We start from the raw sequence: 24,239 nt of genomic DNA, 5'->3' as shown, positions 1-24,239 counted from the left end.
GGAGTCGCAAGAGGGAGGGGATATATGTATACATATAGGTGATTCACTTTGTTATACAGCAGAAACTAACACACCAGTGTAAAGCAATTATACTCCAATAAAGATGTTAAAAAAAAAAAAAAAAAAAGGCTGTCCCTGCCATCCAGGAGCTTCCGTGATAATGGAGAGACAGAAAACAAGGACAAAAAGTAGTAAGTAATTTGTAAGTAGTGCAAAGCCCTGTGAAGAAATAAAGTAGATCCACAGGGTAGAGCGTGAGTGGCTGTGACAGGGAGGGACTTTTCTAGAAGGGATGCTCAGGGCCTTTTTGCAGAAGTGAGATCTGAGCAGAGACTAGAATGATGAGAAGGACCTGGCCCAGGGAAGACCTGCAGGAGACACTTCCCAGGGGAGGAAAGGACACAGGTGTGGTGCTTCCTCGGACAGCACAGGAAGTGGCCAGAAAGGTCACAGAGTGTAGGCGGAAAGCCTGGGGTACGGGAGAGAAGGAGGGGCTGGCAGAGGAGACTGAGAAGGAACGGCCAGGGGGCTGGGGGAAAACCTCAGAGGGGGTGTCCTGGAACCCAAGTGAAGAAGCGCTTCAAGGACGAGGCTGGCATGAAAAAGAAGGAAATGTTGCCACTTGCAGCCCCACGGATGGACTTGGAGGGCGTTATGCTAAGTTAGGTAAGTCAGACAGAGAAAGACGAATACTGTATGGTCTCACTTATATGCGGAATCTAAAACATACAACACACTAGTGAATAAAACGAAGCAGACTCGCAGATACAGAGATCAAACGAGTGCTTACCAGCGGGGAGAGGGGAGGAGGGAGGGGCAACATAGGGGGAGGGGAGAAAAAGAGGTTATTATGGGATTGTATGAAATCATGTGTGTGAAACATGTGAAGATCGTAAAGCACTGTAGAATTTAAAGACTCTTTCGTTCAATTAAAAAAAAAAACAAACAACAATGAGGCTGGGATCACCTTTGACAAAAAGTCTTCCCTCTAAGTCTGGTTTTGCTGTTCAGAGGTAACATCCAGACACAAAGGGTAGAGTACATAGAAAACCCTCCAAAAAGATAGTTGTACTTAACATCAGTATTGATGAATTAATTCAGAGCTCTCTTGATGGCTCAGAAACAATAGCTTAGAGCAGACCAATCTTGCAGCCGCCTAGTTACTTGTTTTCTTACTTCGGATATCTTTCCTGTGTTGTTCTTGCTGGTTCCCTTGAAATCACAGGTTCACTAGATAGTGAAGATGAGTCACAGGCAGACAAGCGCTGAATGGACTCTCTTCTGTACCTGTGTGAGGGCTAGCTCTGGAAAGAAAAAGCAAGAGTTTAACAAAAGATAACACTCCACTACAGCTAAGGAAAATGCTGTTTACTAAAGGACCCTGCTGGCTTTGGTTCATTTCCATTCTAAGAAATGCCGATAAAATCCCACATAACAGCACACGAACAACTGCACGTTGGGGAGATAGGAAACTTCAGTATGCATTTATTAACTAAAGCTTTGTGCAAATGATTTCCAACCTTTTTGGTGTTAGGACAGCCTCTGATTTTTTTTTTTTTTTTGGTCTGTTCCTCTTTACTCTGTCTCCTGAGGGCTGTTATGAGATAGTTTTACTATTTGGATTAAATATAATTTTGTTTTGAAAATTCTGCCACCCGTTTTAAGATGGTGGAAGACGGTTTCAGGATTGTCAAACTGCACGTGGGAAGCTGGGCTCAAAGAAAAAACAAGTGCACAATGGAGCTGGTGATTCATTTCAACCTGAGAGCATTCCTTAGGATTCGGTGTCATGTAAAATCACTTTGACACCTACGCCTCATCTCTTTTTATTTATTTATTTATTTTTTACATCTTTATTGCAGTATAATTGCTTTACAATGGTGTGTTAGTTTCTGCTTTATAACAAAGTGAATCAGTTATACATATACATATGTTCCCATATCTCTTCCCTCTGCGTCTCCCTCCCTCCCACCCTCCCTATCCCACCCCTCTAGGTGGTCACAGAGCACCGAGCTGATCTCCCTGTGCTATGCGGCTGCTTCCCACTAGCTATCTACCTTACGTTTGGTAGTGTATATATGTCCATGCCACTCTCTCACTTTGTCACAGCTTACCCTTCCCCCTCCCCGTGTCCTCAAGTCCGTTCTCTAGTAGGTCTGTGTCTTTATTCCCGTCTTACCCTTAGGTTCTTCGTGACATTTTTTTTTTCTTAGATTCCATATATATGTGTTATCATACGGTATTTGTCTTTCTCTTTCAGACTTACTTCACTCTGTATGACAGACTCTAGGTCCATCCACCTCACTACAAATAACTCAGTTTCGTTTCTTTTTATGGCTGAGGAATATTCCATTGTATATATGTGCCACATCTTCTTTATCCATTCATCTGATGATGGACACTTAGGTTGCTTCCATCTCCTGGCTATTGTAAATAGAGCTGCAATGAACATTTTGGTACATGACTCTTTCTGAATTATGGTTTTCTCAGGGTATATGCCCAGTAGTGGGGTTGCTGGGTCATATGGTAGTTCTATTTGTAGTTTTTTAAGGAACCTCCATACTGTTCTCCATACTGTCTGTACCAATTCACATTCCCACCAGCAGTGCAAGAGGGTTCCCTTTTCTCCACACCCTCTCCAAACAGAGGATTAATCTCCAAAATTTACAAGCAGCTCATGCAGCTCAATAACAAAAAAACAAACAACCCAATCCAAAAATGGGCAGAAGACCTAAATAGACATTTCTCCAAAGAAGATATACAGACTGCCAACAAACCCATGAAAGAATGCTCAACATCATTAATCATTAGAGAAATGCAAATCAAAACTACAATGAGACGCCTCATCTCTTAATTAAGGGTTTCAGGCACTCTTCTCACCCTGTCATAGCCCACGATGTAGGGAAGCCTGCTGTGCCCTCTCCAAATCTATAGATTCTCTTTCTAGCTGTGTCTGATGCTTCTCTTTCCCTGGGTCTCTGCATCCCAGCTCTCCGCTCTCCTTCCTTGGGGCCTTTGAAGGGATGCTTCTTTCTTCTGGAGCTTATCCAAACCCGTGCTCAGGTAGGGGCATCAACTCAAGTAGTTGTGCTCTCCTGTGGCTCTGGGACCTGAGTGGAGGGCCCTTCAGGTGGCCCAGCAAACCTGCTAACATCCTGGCCGGTTCCAGCACCTGAACCCTGTCTTCTGCAGCTCCAAACCACGCTGGGTTGCAACACACCTCCACAGCCACATGGGGCCCGCCAGTCAAGACACTAAGAGCTGCCACCACAGCCCATCTAACTAGCTCTTCGTCTTGCCCGTAGAGCCCACTGCCTCCCTGGAGCCCCCTCCTGGAGTGGTACTCAGCACACCTTAGACCCCAAGTGATATTCAGAGGTAAATGTGTGGGTACACCACTCTCTCACTGCGGCTTACCCACCTCACCTTCCCCTCATCCTTCAGCTCCTCAGCTCAGTTCCCCTCATCCTTCATTACAGTAAGTCTCCTACATACGAACCTTCAAGCTGAGAACTTTCGAAGATGCGAACGTGCGTTCGCGTGTCCAGTCACGTGAGTTAGTTCACGGGTCTGGCGTACCTTGTCACCTGCGTGCATCCTCTACAAGTGGTTGTACTTTTGTGTACTTTACAGTAGAGAGTACAGCAGTCCAGTATCTTTATTGCAAGCCCAGGATGTCCGGAAGAAAGAGGGAAGAGAGAATTGAATCGAGCAAGGAACCAGAGCCTGTGCCATCAACATCTGGGGAGAGTGAAATTGCAGCTTGTCCTCTGTCTCTCTTTTTTTTTTTTAATTTTATTGGAAATACAATTCTGTTTTTTTTAAATTAATTTATTTTTGGCTGTGTTGGGTCTTCATTGCTGTGCGTGGGCTTTCTTTTTAGTTGCTGTGAGCGGGGGCTACTCTTCATTGCGGTGCGCGGGCCTCTCATTGCGGTGTCCTCTCTCGTTTTGGAGCACCAGCTCTAGGTGTGCGGGCTCTAGAGCGCAGGCTCAGTAGTTGTGGCGCACGGGCCTAGCTGCTCTGCAGCATGTGGGATCTTCCTGAACCAGGGCTCAAACCCGTGTCCCCTGCCTTGGCAGGTGAATTCCTAACCACGGCGCCACCAGGGAAGCCCGCCCTCCATCTCCTATTGCTGAGGATCCTTCATCGCTACTATCTCCCACCTCCTCTCCCTCCTCCAGTCAGGAACTCTTCCTGCCTGTTCACTCGATGCCAGCCCCTGTATGCCAGCTGTTGTACGGTACTTCTGTACTTTTCAGTGTACTGTACTGTAAGATTAAAAATGTTTTCTTTATTTTTTGTTTGTTTTCATGTATTATTTGTGTGAAAAGTATTATAAACCTATTACAATACAGTACTACATAGCCGATTGTGTTAGCTGGGTACCTAGGCTAACTTTGCCGGACTTATGAACAATTTGGACTTACGAATGTGCTCTCTGAATGGAACTCGTTCGTATGTAGGGGACTTACTGTATAACCAGTCTCTGTCTACACCTCTTGCTCCGTGACCTCTTTCCGCCTCTGTATTAGTTTTCTTTTCCTTTTTAAAAAATTTTTATTGGAGTATAGTTGACTTACAATGTTGTGTTAGTTTTAGGTGTATAGCAAAGTGAATCAGTTATACATATAAATATATAGTTTTCTATGCTGCCATAACAAATTCTCACAGACTTAGGGGCTCAGAACAGCACCTATTTGGTATCACACAGTTTCCAAGGGTCGGGAGTCCAATTACCCCTCAGCCAAGTCCTTTCTTGGGGTCTCACAACCCTGCAACCAGCCAAGAATTGGCTGGGGGCTGCCTTCTGAATCCTCTTCCAAACCCACACAGAGTTCATCTCTGGCGGCTGCAGGACTCATGGTGCTTCGCTTCCCAAAAGCCAGCGGGAGAGCCCTTCTGAGTTCACCGAAGGCCTAACCCGTCTCGGGAGGCTTGCTGGAGGAGCTTGGCTCACCTGGGATAATCTCCTTTGACGAACTCTAAGTATCTGATTAGGGACCTGCAAAATCTCTTCGTCTTTGCTGCATAACATAACGTAACCATCACATCGTCACACCCACTGGCCCTACCCACGCCAGGGACCGGGAATCTCAGCGGCTGTCTTATTCTGTCCATCACACTGTCTGTTGTACACATCCTCCAAAACACCAAGCCCGGTTACAACTAACACTTCACCTGAATGTACATATTGACGTGGGTGAGAAAAACACACAAACATCCTGACTGACCTCACTTTACATTCTTTTTTTTTTTTTGGAAGTATAATTGATGTACAGCGTTGTGGTGTTGTGTTAATTTCTGCTGTACAGCAAAGTGATTCAGTTATACATATATATACATTCCTTTTCATATTCTTTTCCACTATGGTTTATCACAGGATATTGAATATACTTCCCATGCTATACAGTAGGACCTTGTTGTTTATCCATCCTATATACAATAGTTTGCATCTGCTAATCCCAAACTCCCAGTCTACCACTTTACGTTCTCAGCCACAAACTTAACACTCAGTTCACTTGGGCCCTTTGGGGTTTCCAGCTCGCCCATCTGTTTGTTCTCTTCCTCCTCTGGATGAAGACTCTCCTCTAAGACTCTCCTACCCTCCTGACTGCTTTTGAAAGTGAACGTTTGGAAGCTAGTGCCAGATGACGTTCCCACAGTCCCATCACCCATCTCCTACCTCCCCTGCGTCTGCGCCCACACCCCTGCTTTCCTGTCCATTGTATTGGGTGAGCTGTATACACGCTATCACAAGCCAGCCCTCCCTGACGTGCCCTAGACCCCCTCCCCTCGCCTGCTTAGGGACAGAGTTCCTGTAATTGTCTCCTCCTTACTCTCCATCGTTCACTCTTCCTACTGTAAGGGTCATTCCTCATTTCTTCCATCTTAAAAACATCCCTTTCATGACCCCAGCTACAGCCTTGATTCTCTTCCCCTTCTCAGCAACACTCCTTAAGACTTGTCTGTGGTGGCTCTGTCTCACAGAGCTGTCTACACCTGCTTTTCTACGTTCTCTCTGGAATCCACTTCAATCAGGTATTGCCTCCACCATTCCGTAGTCACAGCTCTTGCCAAAGCCATAAATGGCCTCCTTTTTGCCAAACCCAGTGGTCAGTTCTCACTCCTTATCTCACTGAAGCATTTCACACTGCTGAGCACACGCTCCTTCTTGAAACTCTTTACCTGGTTTCTGGGACACCACCCTCCATGGCTTTTCCTGTTTCATGATGTAGTATGATATCCAATAGTTAAATGTAGGGAGGCAAGGTGCAAGGGAGTGTGTACACAGTGCTAGTATTTGTGTAAAAATGATGTATGTGCTTGTACAGGCAGAAAATGTACCTGTGAGGAAACACAAGAACATTGGTTGCTTCTAAGACAGGGAATCTCAGTGGCTGGGGACGAGATTTAGGTCCTTTTGTATCTTTTGTCTTTTTTGTTGTGTGAAGATAGTACCTATTCAAAATAAATGAAATTAAAAGCACACAAACTGAGTCATAGGAATCGGTCAGTTGGGTTATGGCAGAAGTGGTGGCCAACTTGCAGAAGCCAAGTGTCTGAGGCCCTCAGCCTCTTTGCTGGAGTCACTAGGTGGCTATGGCTCTCTGGTCTCTGAACAGTGGCACTAAGATTTCTGGTGTGGAACGCACTTCTGGCAACAGGGCCAACTAAATTAAATTTTTCAGTAGAACTATGTCAAAGGGAAATAGTTCATGAATTCCGTTTTGGCCTGTGGGAAAAAGACACAGAAGAGGCAGAATTGCATGAAGCAAGAGGTGGTCATGAACTTGATGTGTTCCTCAAATCGTTGTAATACCAGAGAAATGGGAAGAGGAGGAAAAAAGGATCCACCTTAGAAGGGAAAAGAAGATAGAACAGCTTGATTAATATACAATTGAAAGGAACCTTGAGGGTATATTAATTTTTTTAAAAAATTTAAAAAAATTATTATTATTTTTTAAGTCTTTATTGAGTTTGTCACAATATAGCTTCTGTTTTATGTTGCGTTTTTTTGGCCTGAGGCATGTGGGATCTTAGCTCCCCAACCAGGGATCAAACCCTCACCCACTGCATTGAAAGGCGAAGTCTTAACCATTGGACTGCCAGGGAAGTCCCACCTTTAATTAAAATTAATTTAAAATTTAATTTAAAAATTTTCAAGGAGACGGAATACATATCGCCTAAAGTTTTATTTCAGAGCTTTATAAAAGCACAATATCGTTACTATTTGTCATCCATAAACTGTGTCGATCTCTTGTTCCTTATATTTAAAACCTTCTGTTTTGACTCACAAAGAGGGATACATTTAAGCTCCTCAGTATTGTGTTCTGTTATGTGGAGGTGTTAAGTTGAGTGCATGTGTGTGTGAGGGGGTGGGGACGTGGGTACTGGTCAAGACTCCTTTTTCACAATTACGAGATGTCTAGATGAGTCATGGCAAGTTTCTTCTTACGTGGTCCTTTGAGAATCCCCACTTCCCCTTTTTCCAACCTGAATCCACACTACCACAACCAGACCCTCCACCATACCCATGGGTCTGTTCCATTTTTTGACTTGAGGGCTGTGAGATTAAAATAGCCATTTCCTTATTTATCTAGAACCCTCTTTGCTGACCCTAGATCCTCGAGCTCTTTTAATTTGTGTTCCTTCATTCATTCATTTATCGAGGTAGCTAGGTAGGGAGGAGTTTGGGGAAATGTCAGGTTTTAATACGTGGAATGCCAGAATGCCAGGTTCAAAGCCACAGAGTTGTTAAAGCACGTTCAGCTTTAGGCGGTGTTAGTACAGACCTGGGGCCGAGAATGAGGACGATGACAGGCCCCTATAGTCGCGTAGACTGGGTAATACGCAGGGTATGCTGTACTCTTACGAGGCTCTCTTCTGAGAAGGTTGGAGGAATTGGGAAAGAAGAGAGGAGAGCGTGATACCTGCCTTCAGATATTTTAAGGGTGAGAAGAGCTTAGCCTTGTAAATGCCAAGTGGTGAAATTCGGACCAAGTGTTGTAGGTACTGGAATTCAGACCAAGGGTGGCTCGAAGTTGGGAAGCAAATGATTTCTTTCCAAATATTTGAATCCCCCGGAGACAAAATTGGAGGCCTGGGGGAGGGGCACACACTGTTTCTGAAGGTTCCAGCACAGGCCGGGCAGGTTTAATTTTCAGTTGGATAATTGGAGAAGATGACATTTCATGTTTCTTTCTTTTCTATTTATGTTCTAGGAGAGTGGCTCTTGACTTTTTCTGAGTCTTGACTTCTTCTACGAATCTAATAAAAACTATCACCTCTCTCCCCAGAAACCAAAGCACATATGATACTATTTCCTCCTACACTAGATAGAAAAAATAGATTTAAAGAGAACAGCTCTGCAGGAAGAACCCCTAGGTCCCCAAAGATAAGATATTGAAAACTACTGCTCTGGATTATTTCTTGTTGCCAGAGGGTTTGAATAATTAAAGGTTTCATCAGAAACTAAAGATGCTTTTTAATCATGCTTCAAGAAATAGCACTTTCCTCCAAATTCATTTAAACAAAGCACATAGATCTTTGAAATTAATTTGTTTTTGTGGACTTTGTAACAAATAGGTCGGAAACAATAGCAGATTAAATATCTAGTAATTGGGAACCCTTTTGAAAAGTAGAATTCTAAAATTAGTTGAATTTAAGTGCTAACTGTTTATAGATTTGTTTATAATGAACAACTTCACCTATTTTCTTACATGGTCCTTATGAGGCAGGCAGTGTATTTACAATCCCTTCACTTTACAAATGACCAAACTGAGCTTTAGAGAACTTCATTGGGTGGCCTGAGGTCAAAATTAGAGGGAGCCTGTATCTGATGAAGAGTCATTCGTAATTGGATTCAATTCCTGGTGCTGATGTGTGACCTTAGGGGAATCAACACCTCTTTACCTCAGTGCCCTCATTTGTGGAGTCAGGGTAATGGTAATGCTAACCTTCCAGAGGTGCTGTCAACCTTTAAATGAGATTTATGGCCTTCGTACATATTAGTGAGGTGTGTCTAAGACATGTGTCCTGAGTTGGTATATGTAAACTGCTTAGCACAAAGGCTAGTTCAGAGCAAGGCAGTGATTATTAAAAAGGTAGTTAATGGGGCTTCTCTGGTGGCACAGTGGTTGGGAGTCCGCCTGCCGATGCAGGGGATGCGGGTTCGTGCCCCGGTCTGGGAGGATCCCACGTGCCGCGGAGCGGCTGGGCCCGTGAGCCATGGCCGCTGGGCCTGCGCGTCCGGAGCCTGTGCTCCGAAACCAGAGAGGCCACACAGTGAGAGGCCCGCGTACCAAAAAAAAAAAAAAAAAAAAGATAGTTAATGATAAAATTAAAACAGAAGCTAATTCTTTAGGCCTTGTATTCTGCAATGCCTTCTAGTAAAAGGAATAGTTAGTATCAGTTTTAACAAAAAAATTGAATTTTGTGTATTACCCGTAAAGATGGTCAGATGCAATGGTAAGAACAGAAGACCCACATTTGATTATTAAAATGGTTATTTATTACCAGTGTCATTTAAATGTCTGTTTTGCTTATCTAATTCTGTGTAACAAAATTCCCCCAAGTTAGTAGCATAAAGCAACCCTGTATTATACTCCTCATTTCTGTAGGTAAGGGTTTCAGGCCAGGCACCCAGGAGAAGGTCACCTTTAGCTGCTGTATGTGTAAATTTAACCATTATATGTCAAATAATTATCTGCAGGGACTGACACCTTGTGGGTACTGGACATGTACTGTCTTCGAGGCAGCAGACTTGGTTCTAGTTGCTCCTATTGTCGCCCAGTTTGGGCAAGTTACTTATCCTCACTCACCCTTAATAGCCACAACCATCGAGTCACAGCCTTCAACGAATTTACAAGGCGCCTTCAAACTCCTAAAAAAGCATTGATTTACTGACTTTTGTTTTTTTGTCATACCCCTCTGTAACTCCAAATACACGTGTTAAAACGCACATTTATCGAGTGTCTGTAGTGTAAATGCTTGGATAGATGAAGAATGTCCGTAAAGGAAAAACTTCTGTTGAATACTCTAGGAAGCAAAAAGAGAAAACCCCTCTTCTAAGCACAACTCTGTACGGCACTCAGACTTTTTAATATTGCAACGTGCATCCTACATCTATCTACAGAATCACAGTGCCTTATCTCCTGTGTCTCTGGGACATCATTAAAGTGCTTCATTGGTTACAATTCTGATTTTATCTATGTCCTGGGCTTCTCCATTCTTGCCCTTTTAAGGTCCTCCTCTGGCCAGTTACAGCACCTCTGGGCCCCAGCCCAAAGTCTCCTTAATGGGTAAACATTATGTTCCCCTATACGAGGGATGAGACTGAATCTTTGTAGGCAGCCCTGCTGGGGAAACCATCTGTTAGGTGCGGGCGTTCTGCGCTTCAGGAAAGTCCCCGAACGATACTAAATTCTATCCTTGCAGAGAGGAGTCTGCCTGCTTAGATATGTGAAGAGGTTTATATGCATCACCTTATTGAGTCCTCAAACAACCTTGTCAGATGAGGAACGTGAGACATGGAAGGGCTAAGGAAGCGGCCTGAGGTGAAGAATCTAGCAAGGGGCGAGGCAGGAGCTGCCTTAACTGCTGGAGCACAGATCTGGGCAGTGGAGTGCGGGCTTGCACGGGGATGATTTGGGTACCTGGTGGCCTCTTCAAGGCTGGTCTCGTGCAGCGTGTGCACTTGGGGCACGTGTTTGGGGTGGGGAGGCATGAAGAACCACAGAGTGTTTAAAAGAAAACATAGCAGAGCTTGGCAGCAAATGGAAAAGGAGAGGAAGAAAGGGGAGAATAAAGTTACTACGCGTTGAAACCTGCTGTGGGGAAATACACATGTCACTGATTTGACTGAGGAGTCTCACTTCCTTGAGGTATAAATAGGATTCTTTCCCCCCCAAACTACTACCAACGGTGCCCTCTTCAACCAGCCTTCCCTGCTGGTGACAGGTTCCTTTACCAACGTCTCAGGCCGAGTCCGTGCCTTTTCCGTCAGTGTTGGTGTTAACAGTCTTATTTCAGTTGCTCTCCAGGCCAGCTTCCTGGGCTGTGGGCAGGGCTGGTGCGGCCACCGGGGACCCTGATCTCAGAAGGGCCCTGGGCTTGCAGTTGAATGCTCTGCACTTGCCATCTTGACATGCTTAGTAATGTCGTCTCTGGATACGTACTTGTAAGTCTGATGGGACAAGGTACCCGGGGGCTTTGGAGCCTCAGCCCCATGTGGAAGACCTTCTGCCACCACCCTCACCCCCTCCAGCCTCAGAGCCCTACAGAAATACTCCCCTTCCTGCCACTAGCCAGCGATGGCTGCTGCCTGTCCCCAGGGGGCCCGGGAGGAGTCGCATAGCCCAGGGCCTCCATGTGGGGCACAGGTGCCAGGCCCCGTGGTGGGCAGCACAGGCTGGGTGAGCCTCTGACCCACTCCCAACCCAGATACCAGCACTGAGGGTGCAGCACCGCTCAGGACACATGTCCCCTGCGAAGGGGAGCCTGGGGACTGTTAGGCCCGAGTGCAACCTTGTAGCCCGTTTGGGCTCCTGGAGCTCATGAGGGTCCTCACTTGGCCTGTGACGGTCCCTGTGCTTGAGGAAGAGTGACATTCAATAGGAATAAAAAAACTCCATGACAGGTTGAGAGGCCATGGATGAAAGGCAAAAGCTTTGACTTTTAGTACTTTTAAGGGTGATGTTTCTTGCTTTTAAAACAAGGAGCCTCACATTTTCATTTTGCATTGGACCCTGAAAATCATGTAGTCAGTTTGGGTTATTTATGTATTTATTTTTTTATTGGACTCCAGTTGATTTATAGTGTTGTGTTCGTTTCAGGTGTACAGCAGAGTGAATCCGTTGTACATATACACACATCCATTCTTTTTCAGGTTCTTTTCCCATATAGGTCATTACAGAATATTGAGTAGAGTTCCCTGTGCTGTACAGTAAGTTTATTACGTTTTAATCATCTTATCCTTTTACAAACTCTAATCTCATATTCAACTGAGCATGCTCCTACTGCCTCTCCCCTGCTCTCCGCCCCCCCCCCCCGCCCCCTGCTTGTTCCTCCAGGGTGGTGAAGGCGCAGGATGGCTCTGGGGACTTGGGGACGTGACAGCCCCATGGCAGGGATGGGAGGATGCTGCTTGTTTTCTGTCGTTCATCATAATTGCTGTAGCAACTTGTCTCCAGAGGCCCTCCCGATCTGCTGCTAAGGGACTCAAACCCAAGGAGCTTTTCTAAGTCACGGTGGTGTCTCCTGGGACCTGGCTACCACTGCTGCTGACTTCTAGTTGATAGCTGCACTCAGGGTTCGTGTGAGGAGGGTGGGACCCTGCGGACCCACCCTGACCCCAACCTATCCTCTGTGGTCCTGACTCTGGAGCCTCGGGGCTCAGGTAGGTACCATGCTGTGTATCTGGGTAGTTCTTGGCCCTTCTCTGCCCGTTTTCCCCTGAGCTCTGTTGGCACTGGGACCAGTTGGCCATTCTGGTGACTCAGAGGACATCCAACTGGGGAACAAAGTACCACTGTCACCATCTCTCAGTTACACAAAAACTTCAAGACACATCTCTCTTCTTGAACTTAGACCTTAGTTTCTGAGACACAAATCAGTCTACAAAAGGGATGTTAAATGGAAGCGAGTGGCCTCTCCTTACAAACACGGCGTTTCTCCCCTAATCTCCAGACAGCCCAGATCATCCTCTCTGGCCCAAGGGGGCAGAGTGAGCAGGGGGCTCCTTGTAGGAACTGAGCCCACTTTGGACTCAAATTTATTATCTCTGCTTCCAACAGAACGCTGACTTCGCTCCAATCCCTGCGGTCATTTGGTAATCCCTTAGGGCAGGAAAAGATCTTAATTACCAGAACTCACAAAGTCCTGTCGTCCACATGAACACACATCATTTCGCAAGCTCGGCAATGAGTATATGTGTCAACATCATTAATCGATATTTACTTGGTAGTATCTGTCATGTGCCTACCGTTTAGGGAGTGTCCATATAAGGCATTGTCCGTAGCCTCGACGGCTTTTCAAATAAGTTGGAGAAAAAGAGACATCCACACAAAGCTATCAGGGACAGCACATGATGATATATGTGAGATGCTGAAAGAATGGTCTAGGCAACAAGAATTGTGTTAAGTGCGAGAGGAGAGATTCCAGTGGCCAGGAGGGTCTGGGAGGATGTAGAGCAAGGAGGACTTAGGACACAGTAGGGCCTTGAAGGGTGTGTAGGATTTAGAGAAGCCAAGGAAGGAGGGAGTAGATAAGCAAAAGCGTGGAGTTCGGATTGTCTGTGGTATTTGAGGAATATTCCACCAGACACAGAACCTTTGTCCATCTTTCCCTGAAGAACTCCCAGCCCCTTCCCAGGGGTAGTCTTGCCCTGGCAGCCATTCATGCTGTAGGTGACCATCGGGGACGCAGTGATGGGTGTTGCTCATTTTATTTTAATTAATTAATTTACTTATATAAATTTATTTATTATTTTTGGCTGCGTTGGGTCTTCGTTGCTGCCCGCGGGCTTTCTGTAATTGTGGCGAGTGGGGGCTACTCTTCGTGGCGGTGCGCGGGCTTCTCATTGCAGTGGCTTCTCTTGTTGCAGAGCATGGGCTCTAGGTGCTGGTGCTTCAGTAGTTGTGGTGTGTGGGCTCAGTAGTTGTGGCTCACGGGCTCTAGAGCACAGGCTCAGTAGTTGTGGCGCACGGGCTCAGCCGCTCCGCAGCACGTAGGATCTTCCCGGACCAGGGCTCGAACCCGTGTGCCCTGCATTGGCAGGCGGATTCTTAACCACTGTGCCACCAGGGAAGCCCGGGTGTTGCTCATTTTAGGCTGCTACCCTGATGGGGTTTCTGCCAAACCCTGCAGCCCGGCCTTTGGCATTCAACGCCAGGGCCTCCAAGTGAGCAAGACAGAAGGACGATCTGTCTTCACTAGCAGCAGGTAGCTAGGGGGCCAGCCACAGCCCTCCACAGGCATGGAGACATTCAGATGCACAGATGCAAAGATAAACACTGGTTCTCAGATACAATGAGATCCGGATACAGTGCCAGCCAGCCTGGAGAGTCCTATGGAAGCCCCACCATGGGAGCCCTGGGTCCCTGCTGATCATCTACTACAGGAGGCCAGGAACTTGTTCAGGAAATAAAATCATTTTTCCTCAAGCCAGATTATCTGTCTTAGGACAGGCTCCCTAGAGGCAGAGCTTGAGGCAGGGATGGGGTTCCTGTGATCTGTGGAGGGTCAGCCCTTCGGGAGAAAGCTGTCAGAGACCGAGGGAAGGAGGGTCGAGGAGGGAGGGAACCGGGAAGGATGTGATCGAAGGTAAAGTCTGGCGCTGGCCCCATGGTGGAGGGGGGGAGTGGGGGTGTGCCGTGGGGATGGTGGGACTGGGCTCTGAAAAGTGGTCCTTCCTTGAGATCAGGGGCTATGCTTCTGTGGCCTGGATCAGACGGGGGCTGCGGGCTCTGGTGGGAGGAGAGAAGAGACTTAACTCCTAGGTTGGCTCTGGCCAGGAGGGAGCTTGGAGAAGCGGAGTAGCATGAACTGTTAGCAGCCAACATTCCTAGCAGCCGGATAATGGGTGTAGACGCCCAGGAAAGTCCATCTGGTCAGAACTAGGCAAGTGCCCCACAGTGTTTACCACAATATCAGGACAGGGACTTATTATTGTTAAGTAGTTCAGTGTCACTCTTCACCCTACCTGCCTCCCTGGACCCAGATAGGGCCCCAAACCCACCTGCACAAGAAATCAGGACCCATCACAAAGCTTTTTCTTGGTAGCAGCACAGAGAAGTGGCCAAAGCTTTGACACTGTGTTTTTCTTCCTTTCCATCAGGTGATGGCTGTCCTAGGTAGGGCAGGAGGTCCCGGGTGTCATTCTCTGTAAACCAAGCAAGGTAATTGCGGTCAGTACAAAACAGCCCTGGGTGCAGGAATTGAGAAAGGTGTGTGTAGGTTTCCTCTTTTCCAGTTACACAAGGAAGTAACTTTGGCTTTGAAGTTGCAGTATCTATGATTTACTGGCATTTGGAGAATAGATTCATACTGAATCACTTTTATAGCATCAGAACAGCATGCTTCCTCATTAAGTGGAAAAACAAACTGGAGAGAAGAGACTTAACTCCTAGGCCTGGCTCTAGATTTTAGTCTCCCAGATTTTCTTACTGTGATTGAACCATGAAGCTTTTAAGTGTAAAAAGAAATGGAATGATACAGTTTTAAATTCTTATCAGTTCTGATGGGAAATGGTGGCTTTTGTAGAGTGGGTGGAAGTGAAATGGGGAAGGAGTATGACAGGAATGAATTTGTCCAGATAAAGAAAAAAGAATAACAGTCTCATGTTAAAACAATTTTTCAACAAAACATTTGGCTTAAAATTTACTTAAATTTCTGATGTAGTTCACTTTTAGAATTTTACATACACAGACTTATGAAATGGGGATCATAGTGTACAGTTTGTAACCTGTATTTTAATTAATAATGAATATTATTATTCCATTTTATGAATGTGTCATAATGTGTTTAATTGATCTTCTGTTGAACATTTAATTTATTTCTGGGGCAGTGACATTTTGATTTTAATTACGCACAGTGCCAAAACAGTATCACAGATAAATAGGCTGGATTCATATTGTTTGGTCACAGGATTTCCTTTGTCATTGAATCAAATTTGTAAAAGTACTTTTGCATTTCAGAACAAGTTTACTAAGTGGTTATCTTCTTGATGAAATGCCTCATGTGATGGAGATCCGTGCTATTTAGAAGCACAAGTTTATTTAAAAATTATCCAACAAATACGTACTTCCACAAGCAGAATTTTCCATTCCAAGACTTCTGAGGTAAAGGAGAAATTGGTATAATCCTTACTGCCACAGTAAAATTAAAATCATGCCGCAATAAAGTCCTTATACTGAGCAGTTAGTGGCTCCTGGGAAATGATTTTTAATTAGAAAAAAACCAACAAATGACATTGAATCACTAGCTTTTTTTGGCATGTCATTCATTACTAAGGAAATATGAGAAAGACCACTCAGTTTGAAAGTCAAAACAAACCACACCATTGTTCAAGTCCTCTGGTTTTCGAGGGCCTAAGATGTGTCCCAGCTCTGGTGTTCCAGTTGCGGTGTCTTGTAAGTAAGTTCTTGCCTATTAATTGAGTAGGGGGCCACTGCACAATCTCTATGGTCCCTTTTGTTCTAAGAACAGAAATTCTAAGAATAGAAAGATGCAGAAATTCACACAGAGTTAGGCCCAGAGCCAGGGATATTGCATTCTTATGATTCTGAGCTCTGCAGAACACCTACACACACACACACACACACACACACACACACACACACACACACACACACACACACACACACACACACACACACACGTACAGTTCCTTTAAAACAAAACGTAAGAGACTTTGATTCCAAAGTCACCTACACCATTAACTAGCTGTCTTAGAGTTCACCTTTGTGTGTCAGTTTTTGCATTTATAAAGTAAGGGGTTAAACTAGAACAGATGGAGAGCCACAGACTTTTGGTGCTGGAAGGTACTGTCAACCTTTAAAACAGAAAGGTAAGCGGTTTAGCCAGCAACATGGAGGCTATTTGGGTAGTAGAGGAATTGCAATTTGGGACATGCAAACTATGGCAAACCATGGGCAAGTCCAGAGAACAAAGGTGAGCAGCATTTTTTGTTTTTATCAGCACAATCACCCTTTTGTTTTTGTTAATTTTTCTCACACCTCATTTATAGAGGAAAGGAGGAAGCTGGGGGTGGTGTTCAGAAGAGAAGAGAGTTCGGGGTTGTGGTGGCTTCTCATTGGCTGAGTTGCAGCGAATTCTCATTGGCTGGGTCGTCACTGGGTGAGGAGAAAATCTTCCTTTTTTCTGCTGGAGTAGTACCTGCCTGAGCGCCTCCCTCTTTAGGGTTTCCTGACTCCATTTTGAATGAGGTTTCCTTTTATTCATGTTCCTAGTCCTTCGTGGAATCAATGCAATCCTTTCTTTTTCCAAATAGGAAATCGAATGCTAGACGGGGTCGGGGGATACAGAGAGTAGGGGTTACAGCTCAAGTTTATACCCAGATCGTTTAATAAGCACATCCAGTGTGCTCTCATATGATTACCAATCTCACAGCTATTTTGCTCTAAAATTTATGAATTCGTGATCATCCAAATGAGAGTTTATACTAAGAGTGAACATGATGACTAGGATCCTATAAATTTGTCATGTTTTGGGCAGGGGGACTGTTGCTCAAAATTGGCAGCTAACAAGCTTTGAGTGCCCTTTGAACGGAGGTTGTTTTGCTCTTCATCCAGAGAGAATAAATTTAAACCATCATCTATCTTTCTTGAGTCCCTATCTGCCCGTTCTCAGACTCAGCCCTGGCTAAAAGCATGGCCAAAAATAGTAACACAGAAAAAACAGATACAAACAAGTAGTAACTTGGAGGGGGAGTGGGTAAAGCAAATGATCACAGAGCAGACTGTGTTATTTATTCGAGTCAACTCTTAAAATAGGGACAGGCATAATCTTGTGGACACAATCTTAATTTGAAATAAAGTACTTTCTATTCAAATATCAGCTGGCCTTGGGGCTAATGTTAATGCAGCTTTGCAACCAGTTACTTTGTAGATGACACAGTATATCAGCAGATTTGCATGCAACTGTGACCCTGGTGAGGCTAACACTTGCTCCTTCGCTGGGAGGTAAGGCTTCAAGGGAGTCAACTTGCAGACAGTGGTACAGCCTTCCTCAGAGGCTGCCAGGTGGGAGGTGGAGAGGGTTCTCTGATCCCAATCATTTTCCCTGACATAGATGTTGTTGGGTGCATTAGGTGTTATTAGCAACTAGAGTCAACAGGAGAACATAGGGGTGGGGATGTAAGAAATACGTAGCAAGCAGAGAACCAGAAGTTGCCGGGTCATGTAGAAATGCGCTCCGGGTTCGGCCCCTGGCCAGGGGGTGGAGCTTCCTTTTCTGCTTGTTTCTTCATCACTGACATAGGCATTGCTAACTGTTCTTGAACATGTTTATTCAAGGAGTGAGAAAGTCGAATTGCCCTACGCCCCGAGTACTGATTACGGTTGAGCGTGAATTTTCCTCCAACCCACTTAAGGATGGGAAAGGTTAGTTGAGCAGACGATCACACTAGCTACCAAAACCTTCCTAGAGGAAATGGACCACCCCTTAGTTCTCTATATCATGATGCTATGGCAACATGCCAGAGAGGAGGGATCAGTAAACTTTTCCTGTGAAGAGCTAGTTAGGAAGTATTTTCAGCTTTGTAAGCCACACAGTCTTTGTTGAAACTGTACAACTCTGCTTTGTAGGCTGAGTGCAGCCATAGACAACGAATAAATGAGTGAGTGTGTCTGTGTTTCAACAATATTTAATTTACAAAAAGAGGGGCAGGATGAATTTATAGTTTGCCAACCTCTGCCAGAGAACGTAGACCTATCTTATATCTGTTATAGATGTGGGTGGTGCTATTTTCTGCTAGTTATTCATTTAGAAATCTTTGTGTTATCTTTGATTTCTTTTTCTCCTTTATTTTCCACATTTACTCATTAAGCAGTGTAATTGATTCTCCCTTCTCAATAGCTTTTCTGTCGTCTCCTCCAAGGCCTTTTTTGACCAACTTATCTAAAGCAGGTTCAACCCATCTGTTTCCCATCTCAGCGCACTGTGTATTATTTCCTTCATAGCTCTGGCTACAGCATGAAATTATCTCATTTATTTGCTTACTTGTTTATTATTTGTCTCCCACACTGGAATATTCTTGAGGGCAGGTTCTTTGTCTCTCTTCTTTACTGCCTGGCACAAGGCAGGTGCTTAGTGAATATTTGTTAAAGAGAAAGGACCCAGGGACTTCACTGGGGCCGAGTGGTTAAGACTTTACCTTCCAATGCTGGGGGTGCAGGTTTGACCCCTGGTTGGGGAGCTAAGATCCCGACATGCCTTGGTGCCAAAAAACTGAAACATAAAACAGAAGCAATATTGTAACAAATTCAATAAAGACATTAAAAAAATGGTCTACATCTAAAAAAAAAAAATCTTAAAAAAAAATAAAGAGAAAGGACCCAGAAAAAGTCCCCTAGCATCTAATTTCTCACATTCTGCATTTCATCTTTCATGCGAACTCTAGAGCTATGACATCAGTCAAGGCGCAACAGGAAAAAGCTAACATGCTTAAAATAGAATAAATGAAGAGGGGATTAATACAGGGGCTGTGAAGCCACTATGGAGAACAGTATGGATGTTTCTTAAAAAACTAAAAATAGAGCTACCGTATGATCCCACAATCCCACTCCTGGGCATGTATCTGGAGAAAACCATAATTCAAAAAGATATATGTACCCCAATGTTCATCGCAGCACTATTTACAACAGCCAAGACATGGAAGCAACCTAAATGTCCATTGATAGAGGAATGGATAAAGAAGATGTGGTACATATATACAATGGAATATTACTCAGCCATTAAAAAGAATGAAATAATGCCATTTGCAGCAACATGGATGGACCTAGAGATTGTCATACTCAGTGAAGTAAGTCAGACAGAGAGAGACAAATACCATATGATATAGCTTATATGTGGATTCTTAAAAAAGGGTGCAAATGAACTTATCTACAAAACGGAAATAGAGTCACAGAGGTAGAAAACAAACTTATGGTTACTGGGGTGTGGGGGGGTAAATTGGGAGATTGGGATTGACATATACACACTACTCTATATAAAATAGATAACTAATAAGGACCTACTGTATATCACAGAGAACTCTACTCAATACTCTGTAATGGCCTATATGGGAAAATAATCTAAAAAAAGAGTGGATGTATGTATATGTATAACTGATTCACTTTGCTGTACACCTGATATTAACACAACATTGTACATCAACTATGCTCCAATAAAAATTAAAGGGGCTGTGAATAAAAGTGTGTGCACATGACAGAAACAAAAAGGAATAGTGGGGCTGTTAACCATCCATAGGCCTGAGATCGCAAGTCAAGGAGTTGTAATAAAAGCCTGAAATGAGAGGGTTCTAGGGAGAGACCCACCATCTCAGTCAGCTTGGGCTGCCATAACAGAATACCAATGACTGACTCAAACAAGAGAAGTTTTTTTCTCACAGTTTGGAGGCTGGGAAGTCTAAGATCAAGGTGCCAGGCACTCAGGTCTCTGGTAAAAACTCTCTCCTGGTTTGCAGATGGCCGCCTTCTTGCTGTGTCCTCATGCAGTGGAGACAGAGTAAGCCTTCCCGTATCTCTTCTACAAGAATGCAAATCCCACCCTCCTTTAACCTTAATTTCTTCCTTATTCCAAATACAGTTGCATTGGGGGTTAGAGCTTCAACACACGAATTTGTGGGAACACGATTCAGGCCATAACACCCCCCCGATGACCGGACCTGTCCCCTTTGGTCATGCAAGGCAGCCAGCCAGAGACAATGCCCAGGATGGGAGCAGAGGAAGAAACACCCTCACCTCATTCTCATCCCTTCATCAGCTCTGCTCGGACTGTGAGAACCCAACCACGGCCCAGAAGGTGAGGGAGACAAGGAGACAACTCATAAAATTTATAGTTAAAAGCCTCCTGGATTTGGAGTCGTACACAAGACCTCTGGTGCCCTCATCCCTTTGGCCTCTTGGCATCCACTCGTGTTTGTGAAAAAAAGTTAGTGTCCCCGTTGCAGAGGACACATGGATTCCCATCAGTTACTGGATCGCCAAGGGGTGATTTGGCTGAATTGTCAATCAGTCATGCCCGTGTCTGGAACTACAACATGAGTGATCACTGGGGTTTTTCATGCAAGGCAGCATAGGAAAAAAGGAAAAAAAAAATCAAATGACACAAACTGTAGCTGATCCAGTCCCCACATCTGTAACTGGACTTAGCAGAGTTTGGTAATTAGTGCTTCTTTCCTCTCCCACACATTCATCTTATTTGAGGGCCTGTCTCTTGGAGTCATTTTTGTACTACAGGTTTCCCCTGCTATCTGAAAGTAGAGCATTCCTGTGAAATCTTTCGTAAACCAAAATGGCATAAAGCGAAGAAGAAGCAATTACCTTAAGACATATCTTGCTAATGGATGCACAAAATAAATGGAGTTGAAGCACAGATGCTCAGAGACACAGTTCAGAGCTGTGGCCGCTTGACGCTGAGAAACAGCGTGGTTCCCAGGGAAGGAGTTTGGTGGTGCCGCTGTTGCTACCTGCAAAACAAATACTGAATGCTGAAAAAAAATCTCCTTTTTTTGTAAAGGTGAAAATCCTCTCTGGATTTCTTTCGGTTAGCAAAAGCAGACACTAATGTAGGTCTTTTGAAAAAACGAAGTGGCATAAAGCAAACTTTCAAAAAACAGGGCATACCTGTACTGTATTCATATATGCAGCAGGAACCATATGGCAACTCAGATTGATACGGAACAAGGTTCTCTGCCTTCCCCAATCAACAGACATTGACTAGAGGTCAGACCAGAAATTCAGGCAAGGCTTTACTGGGGCTCCTGCTGCAGCAATGGGGAGCTAAAACAAGTAACAGATTCCCTTGCTCACTCGCTCCCCGAAGGGGGGGGCAGCTGGTTCCTTTTGTGGGGTGAGGGTAGGTGGGGGTGTGTCCAGGGGTCGGGCCGGAGGGGTGGCTTGGGTGTTTTGCCCACCCCTTTGGTGGTGTTGAGTGCAGGGGGCATGCACAGTACCCTGCTTTTGCTCCCAGCTCTTCAGAAGTGGCAGTTGGGGTGTTTTTGGGTCTTTTTGTGTCTTTTGTCCAGAATTTGCCCCAACTGCACATGCATGTCATTATTTTTAGTCCCTTATAGTTTCTTTGTACTTCGTTGCTTGAGAAGATGTTTGTCCAGGTGCCAGCATTGCAGCACTGCGGCAAAGGGTCCCAGGTCCCAGCCTGTCTCATAACTGCTCAGGCTCCCAACTGGTCCAAACCACACAGAAGCCAGAAACCAAGAAAGTGTGTTGATGTGGTCCAGCCAGAGTGGCCTCTGGGGGCAGAGAACTAGGTTGAGAAAGGTGAGAGAGGGTCTTGAAGGGCAAACAAAAGATCTGGTGTATCATTATACTCTTGAAACACAAGTCAGATGATTCTTAAAACAAAATCTCACCTGTGATGGCTCTTTATTGCCACAGAATAAAAGCCAAAGGACTTAACATGATACCGAAATCCTCCCACAATCTCTCTTCATCACAGCTTTCCTGCTTTGACTTTCCTCTCTTTCACAATCCATGTTGCTATTTGTACCACGCACTTTGTATTTTTGTTCTCCTTTGTAACTCACACCAGGAGGCAATTCTTCCTTGTCTGATCTTAAAACTCAGTTTAAGCTTCTGTCCTTCTGAAGCTGTATATTATAGTTCCTTCTTCTCTTCTCCCTCTGTAGTTATTCCAGTTGTATTATCCTTCTCCTTAATGGAGCCCCTACTGTATTTATGGATTGTGTTAGGGTGTGTGAATTGACTATATCATTAATTCTTATAGGAATCCAGCAACATGGCTATTCGGATTCCTTATTACAAATAAAGAATCTGAGCGCCAGAGTGATCTAGCTGTCACCATCTTACCCACTGAGGATAGCATAACTAGTGATGGAACAACCAGATGTAGGGAGCCTCCTGATGGGACGCATTGTGAGATACAGATCACCTCCCAGGAGGGATTCTTGCCAAAATGTTTAGCTTAAATCTAATCATGTCTTTAGATCTAACACCTGGTTTGTAGGGAATATGGGGAGTAGAGGACCATGGTAAAATAGTACCTGAAGAAACAGTCAGACAAAAGCATGAAATGGGACCTTCTGTAAGACAACTGGTCTACTTCCAGTCAATGGTCAATTTTATGGAAAAAAAGGAAGATGGAGAACTCTTCTAGATGGAGACATAACAGATATAGAACAACCAAATACAGTGTGTCATCTTTGATGGGGTCCTTATTTGCCCAAAGTCATAAAAGCATGTAGCAGCAGAGTTGTAATTCAAGCTTATCGTTGTTGGAGCTGGTAGAGCAGCTGTCTGTTCCCTGCCTGGATCCTCATGGCACTCAGTGTTCCCATCTGTACCAGCCCTTCTGTGTCAGAGGCTCTCTGCCTGGGGGCTTTCTCTTTGGGGGGAGGGGGCACTCCTGGGGCAGTCCAGAAGGGGTTGGAGAGTTAATGGCCCTGGGAGTAACCCTCAGCCAATAAAGGAGAAAGTTTGGAGACTAAACAACTCAGCTTCCTCTTTGGGGTGAAAAACTCTGAAGCGCGTTTTCCACCATTTCCCAAGCGCGGTTTCCACCATTTCCCACTGGTCCTGGTGGAATTTATTCCCGCTTACTCACAGAATTCATCTCCTCATTAGCACACCCTGCGTGGACTTCCTTCCCACCCTGACCCACTTCCCCACTGCACAGGCGGTGCTTCCTGAGATCACTTTCCAAATAAACCACAAACACTCAGCATCCTTTCCTCCAGGCCTGCTTCTGGGGTAGCCCAGTTTAAAACAGGTGTCCAAACTCCTGCTCTTTCCCCCAGACAACAGTGCTACCCTCACCCACCCAGTCCTGTGACACAGTTGGTGGGCAGCTGCATGGCATAGTTCACAGAAGGGGACTAGGTTTTGCAGGCACCTAAACCCAGAGCCCACCCCCGGCTTCTCCTCTAGCTTATTGCCTGACCTCAGGCAACTGAAACTCTCTGAATCTCCATATTCTCATGGGCAACATAGGTTAACGATAGGGAAGTTCCTCTATTTACGGGCTTTCAACCTATGAGCTCTCAGGTGCAACGGATCTTGTGCCACTTGGTGACTTTTCTGGCACTAGGTTTATTGATGAGCTACGAACGTTTACAAAACTAGGTAATAATTGAAGTAACTCACCGTAAGACGCTAATGATGCTTGAACAAGTTCATTTTGTACACATGGACTTAGCACAGCCTCCAGGAACGTGATGCACTGGTGAGTCAATGTGTTTCTGAGCCAGTCAGGGAATGACTGTCAAGATGACGTATCCAAGTAGAGGACACAGCCTCACGTCCGACAAAAGAGCTGCCCAGTAATAAGAGCCTTTGTGGTCACATGTCTTTCTCTAGAGGGGGCGGAAGCAGTGTTTTCTTCATTTCAGAAATTTCCTTATAGTATTGTGCAAAAATGAATAAGACAAATTTTACATCCTGCAGCTTCTTTTTCAAAATATGTTTGCAAAATTCACAGTGTATCACCAGCAGCACGCTGCACTGGATGCCCACTTA

General features: G+C 44.9%; 2 long non-coding RNA genes across 4 annotated transcripts; one reads left to right on the top strand and one right to left on the bottom strand.

Moving 5' to 3' along the window:
• The first annotated feature begins 1,828 nt into the window (after window positions 1–1,828).
• LOC117203674 (uncharacterized) lies at window positions 1,829–3,830 on the top strand. The gene is made up of 2 exons (XR_004486528.2): window positions 1,829–3,378; window positions 3,634–3,830. It is a non-coding gene; the product is annotated as an uncharacterized LOC117203674 (long non-coding RNA).
• An 8,108-nt stretch (window positions 3,831–11,938) lies between these two features.
• On the bottom strand, window positions 11,939–23,996 carry LOC117203673 (uncharacterized). Of its 3 annotated transcripts, none has more exons than XR_007476640.1 (5): window positions 23,868–23,996; window positions 21,069–21,214; window positions 18,899–18,972; window positions 14,747–14,884; window positions 11,939–12,514 (listed from the first exon to the last, which is right to left on the bottom strand). It is a non-coding gene; the product is annotated as an uncharacterized LOC117203673 (long non-coding RNA). The 3 variants fall into 3 exon arrangements; XR_007476641.1 differs by lacking the exon at window positions 23,868–23,996 and adding an exon at window positions 22,118–22,452; XR_004486526.2 differs by lacking the exon at window positions 11,939–12,514 and adding an exon at window positions 13,432–14,468 and having other exon boundaries at window positions 14,741–14,884.
• Between the last annotated feature and the right edge of the window lie 243 nt (window positions 23,997–24,239).

This window comes from Orcinus orca, chromosome 1 (genome assembly GCF_937001465.1).
Source record: "Orcinus orca chromosome 1, mOrcOrc1.1, whole genome shotgun sequence".
Taxonomy (NCBI): domain Eukaryota; kingdom Metazoa; phylum Chordata; class Mammalia; order Artiodactyla; family Delphinidae; genus Orcinus; species Orcinus orca.
This window is presented reverse-complemented; position numbering and strand designations above follow the sequence as displayed.